Source organism: Triticum dicoccoides, chromosome 6A (genome assembly GCF_002162155.2).
Source record: "Triticum dicoccoides isolate Atlit2015 ecotype Zavitan chromosome 6A, WEW_v2.0, whole genome shotgun sequence".
Taxonomy (NCBI): Eukaryota; Viridiplantae; Streptophyta; class Magnoliopsida; order Poales; family Poaceae; genus Triticum; species Triticum dicoccoides.
In genome coordinates this window covers 20,670,321-20,676,340 of record NC_041390.1, presented here as the reverse complement: position 1 = coordinate 20,676,340, position 6,020 = coordinate 20,670,321, and positions in this window count along the sequence as shown.

Sequence of the window (6,020 nt, the reverse complement as noted above, 5' to 3'; positions counted from 1 at the left end):
ATGAACACACACGCGCTAATTTTATCACCACCTTCTAAATAATGAGCGGGCATATCATCTTAAGATTGAAGAAGTCACCATAGGAGAACCACTATCTCTTACTTGGTCAGTAGGTACTATTTTTTTAATGCAGTACAATCAAAATTGCTCACATACACAAGTATACACTCACTCTATGAATGCATGCACACCCTACCCATATGAGCTTCTTTAAGAGACCGAGTCACCACATCATCTTGAGATTGACAAAACAGTTATAGACGCCTTTGTAGTCGATGGAACGTCTCCTCCCACTCAATGCACGTCGCCAAAAGCCTGAAATAAATTCAAAAAAATGCGAGCACCAATGTCAAGTCTGGGACTTTAACTTTGGTGAGCAGGGGATACCAATATCCTCCTAACCATCCAACAGTAGGTATTGTTTACTGTTTGGGACATCCATCCAACTACGTATGTCCAACACTTGATGGGTTGCGTGTCGCTTAATGCTTGAACTAAAACCATGACATTTATTTTGGATCAGAGGGGCAACTTTTTTGCGAGAAAAAAGGGTTACATGTCGCTCATGCACATCTGGTACGAGGGAAATTAATGACGCGACCAACTATATCCACGTCTATCAAAGTGATGTATCATTACACGGCGCACTGTTATCGCCAACTTGGCCCATCACGGCCTCCTATGCTTCACATGGATGCATGGGCGCCGTAATTCCATCACCATGCCTTATGGCCCGCCCATGTCTCCATATTTCTCCCTTCCCTCCCTTTAGTACGCCCAAGCCATCACCATCTCCTCCGCACCACATGGTTACACAGGCACTCGGCCCATCACCTGCTCCTCCGTGTCATATGGTTGCACGGGCGCCGTCAGTCCATCACCGCCTCCTCCGCACCACACACTTGCACGAGCGCCCATCCCACACCGCCTCCTCCGCACCACAAGGTTGCACGGGCTTTGCATGTCCACTACCACGGCGCACACCTCGCCTATCGCCTCATCTTTCTTCTCCTATTTTGTGCATTAATTAACATCCAACGACAACGATGCTTGGGGCCTAGAGTTGCAGGTGACAAGGTAGGCCACAACGGCCAGCAACGACGCTGTACAAGGACGTCTGTCATCTTCAGAACTTAGTCGCCTTCATCGACACACATTGGTCCATAAGGTCTGCAGTATAACTCCCGATACGTCCTTCCTCTCCTCTGTCATCCTTTTTTTGGTAGCCTGATTCAAATTCAATCTCGCTCGCTTCGGGGCTAACCAAGTAAAAGATTATCTCATAATGTAAGGATTCAATCCACAAGCCTCATCCTGCACTGCTTGAGTACCATGTCTGTGCTTGTGGATTAACAACCTCAGGTAGTTTATACATGTCATGCTTTATGTTGCCTCTGTTCCACAATGCAGTGCATATTAGTTTTTTAAGTCAAAAGATATCCATGTTTGACCAAGTTTCTAGAATAAACTATTAGTATCTGAATAACTAAATAAATAAACTATAAAGTACATGTGGGTGTTGATATTTTTTTAACTTGGTCAAACATTGATAGGCTTAAATTTTCAAAGAAAAAGTGTGTATTATATTTTAGAATGAAGGGAGTATTAATTAGCATATAGTTCCACGCCTAAGGAGCACAGTCTATAAATGAACTTAATTGACACTAAAACAATAAAACAAGATGATAACTAGGTTATTCTGTGAAGATAATTTGGTTAATTGTCACAGGGTCGCTTATGTACAAAGCTGATCAGGCCTTATTAGTGCATCGATAATGTTGCATTCAAATGAAAGCTGAGAACAATCACTTGTACTATTATCTTTTGATCCTCCCATTTCCGTCTCTTCCTCTTAGAGGCCGCTATAAACATGCTTCATTCCTTTTTCTATCGTTAGTTAGTGCAAAGCATTGCTTTCATTTGAAATATATTCTTTCTATTTTGATTCTAACTACGCATCTAAATGATTAACATTGAAAACCAGAAGTCATATGCTTTGGTGCAGTGTTGCAACTTCCAAGTATTTCTCACTCCCACTACCCTTTTATTGTTATTGCAAACCATTATTGTTGGTGTTTTATATTATTTGTATCTAACCAAGGTAAGTTATGAAATATTGGTTGGTCAAATCTTAGAGCTGTATGATTGTTGTAGATGTATACTATACTCAGAAGCCTCGGTTACGCATATCGTAGTTTTTGAATTTGTTTTCCAAATGAATATTATCATGTCCATCCAGTATTATGGTTTAACCATACAGGTCCGAGACATGCGTGACGCCAACCACTATTTTAAATATGTTTTTGACAGTGCTGCTAACACATCAGTAATAAACAAAAAAAAAGGTAGAAAAGTAGAACGACGTGGCAAGGCGCATATATGCTTCTAGTATATACATAAGCGACGAAATCGTCGAGCCGTCCTGATCTGCCCATGGTGATGATGCTGGTGCATGAGACACGACGGCACGCAGAGCTAGCACTCGATCTGACAAAAGTGCTACTCGCTCCAACGGTACCTTGCTAAGCTAGCATATGTTGGAATTCGCCCATACACAAACTGATAGCCAAAGGGTCTTTGTCGTGCTCTCTTTTCTTTCTCTTTATTTCTTTTTCTTTTTTTCTCTCAGTGTTACAAAACTCATGCATCCGGATGTGTATATATACATGACCCCAACCTCCTACGTGTGCTACTCCGACGCAAGCACAAACCGTGCATATCACGTAGAAGCTAGCACAAGGAAACTCCAAACCGACTCAACCTACACTTTCCAATTCCTACACGCTAGTACTAGGACACGCCAACTCCTGCCATACAAGCCAGCCACGGACCTAAATAAACTTTCTTAAGCTAGTTACCGGCAAGCTTGATCGCCTTTCACTAATCTTAACAAGACACAATTATCATATGTTTTGGTTTATTCCAACAGCATAGACCAGCTGCGACGTAAGAACGTTCCAAGCCATACATGGAACGCCACTACGCGTGCGTCGACTCGTCACATGGATATCTTTCTCACCACACATAGCAGCTACAGTACACGTGGTTGTAACGTGCAACTGCATATTCAGTATTCGCTTCGATGCGACTTACGAGCAGGCAGACAGTGTGGCCAAGTTGCTGGGATCGATCACTCGTAGTACAGTACGTACGTGGTCCTCGGCTGCACGTAAGTACATATACGGCCGGGAAGTAGCTAGCTACCGCGACGGTTGCTGAGCGCGCAATAACTCCCAGGAACCGGTCAATCTCTGGCTCTCTCGATACAGTACTCAGTACTCACCACGATCTTTGATCACGCCGCTCTTAGAACAAGTTGGAGAGCTCATGCCTCAGTTTATTTCTTGCAGCATTCAACGTGTAAACCGGTCAGCTACCCTGCCGGCTCACCTTTGGCTAAGCATGATTGCACATTTGATGCGAAAGAGAGTTGGTTTGATGCTACTCTAGCTTCCTCATCAGCAGCCTTATAGCCCAGGAATACACGCGTTGACTAAAGCTCTCGAATTTCTTTTTGGAAAAAAAGCTAGTCCCGCGGCTGGAAATGCGCAGGGAAGTCTTGCCGCCATCTCATTTTGCCTCACGATTTGTGCAGTAGTTCAATCCCGCACGAGGCATACTAAAAAGGAAAATCTCTCAAAAAAATTTAAGTTTCAACAATGAAACTTACGGTTTCTTGCATCTAAAGAACAGTCAAGTTTCAACCAGTTTAAGAGATATAATTTCAAACAATTTTTTCTGTCGGTCGTAGACACAAAATAATTAATTTTTATCAGTAGCTTTGTACTAAGTTTCAACATTGAAACTTAACATTTTTTAAATTTCGTCAAAATATATTCAGGATGGATCTTATTTGAAAGCGTTGGTCACGAGAAACACGAATACAAAACAGAACTTAATTTAGAATTTTTATTTAAAGAATCAGAATCCAAAATAAAAAGCGGGCACCGGGGACATACGTGCCCCCGCACTTGCATGCCAGAAATCCTCTCCTATGCGACCGCAAAAAATCAGAAACGAAAAAAGAACAATTGTAGTGATGTTTTTATTTTCTTTTTTGGTCATCAATTAGAATTGAAAAGGAAAAAAGCTCATCATTTGCCGAATGGAAATCCAACGGAACAGTTTAAAAATTAACAATCCAAGGAGTCGGTCGATCATGGCGCCGGCCTGCCGCTACGTGATTTGATCCCTCCTGTCATTACACTCATGCAGGTGGTCTAAAATGTCAAAAACTATGTTTACACATGAAGATCCAGACAGCCACCCGCACAAAAAAAAAGGGAAGATCCAGACAGCCAGGGTTTGATCGGACGAAACATGCAGCACATCTTCCCGGATCTAGCACCAGCAGTGTTTAGGGTCTCTTTGATTCAAAGGATCTTCATAGGATTTTTGAAGGATTGAAATCCTTAGGAATTTTTCCTACGTTGGTCGTTTGATTCGTAGGATTGAATCTTGTAGGATTTTTTTCTAAGGATTTATTTGTACTACATTTCACAGGAATTCTAACATCCATTCCAACCTCTTGGAAGAAATCCTTTGCTTTTCCCATGACACAATCAAACAAACTCAAATTCTATAGTGATCCAATGAACATTGCCATTTCAATCCTACGTTTTTCCTATTTCTTTGTTTTTGCAATCCTACGAATCAAAGAGGCCCTTAACTTATTTCATTTGCTGGTTTAGGATATGCTCTGTGGCCGGAACATGTGGTCATGTGGTGTGGTCTGATTTGTGGTAGCTTTTACGTACGCCACAACACACACATGGCCTCGAACCAGATGCCCTCTTTCTTTCTGTTCGACTTGCCTAGTGGACTAGTGGCACGCTACTGCGTTCGTGCAACCATCACATCATATTAATCTAATTGTGTTCCCCATAAAAAGATGTTGATCGAGTTGCTCAAAAAAAGGATCTAATGTGATCTATGTTGCGCATGTACAAAGCATAATTCTATTATGAATTGTGGTCAATTCAAGCTAGAGCACGAATAGGTACGTTCAACACTACCACAACCAAAGTTTTCCCAGTCATGATTTAAAAAGATTGAACTAGAAATGTCCGTGAAATGTCCTTTCTATATTGTATCAAAAGCTTAAATTTCGTTTATACAATATCGTGTTCGGATGTGCCGGCTACACCAAAAGACTTGGGTGAAAGCTATACTTCCTCGCAGACCACTGTTCAGAACTAATAAAGCGCCCAAACTAAAAATGATAACTTCAATGTATATAACTGTAACTAATTAAGGAGGTGGGTCACAGGGTTGCTGTCGCATGGGATCAAGCGACAGTAGAGTTGCATGCCCCTTGCATGAAAGGCGCACGTGCGAACACGTAGCCCCTGCCATGACCACGAGACGCATGCATGCAAATGGCAACAGGCTTAATTCATGCATTAACCAATCGATGTGTACGTGTGTATTTATATATACGCCTTTGACCTTTTTCGTACAAGCGCGTACATGCACGTACGTATGTACGTACACATGATTATGATAATTAAACGTGCATATCGTTTCTTTTCGAAATGAGGACAAAAAATTTGCGGCATCCCTTAATTAAGAAGATAAAATAGAGTTAGTTTGGGCTACAACCGACCCACAAGAACCACAAGATGATTATTACATCTCTCTCAGTTTATAGGGCGTGCGCGTGCCTCTAGGTCGTCAATTCGACCAACCTAATACAAGTTATATATTATAAAAAATATATCAATATAAACTTTAGATGTTCTATTTTCAAACCGTATAATTTTTGTGTTATATAGTTTATATTAAGATGATAAAATTGGTAATCTAGGTATACACGTAGGACTTGTAAACTGAAACGGAGGTAGTACTCGCATTCTATGAGTGCCCCTAGTTTTTTAGCTCCCGTGATGCTCCAAACTTGGCTTCGTCTAGGATGATGTTGAATAGAATCATCGGTGAGCACTCTTGTTATGGAAGACACGGGAATTTCGATCATTCCAAATTGCCCAAGAGATAGGCATGGTGAGGGGGGCTGTGGCCTT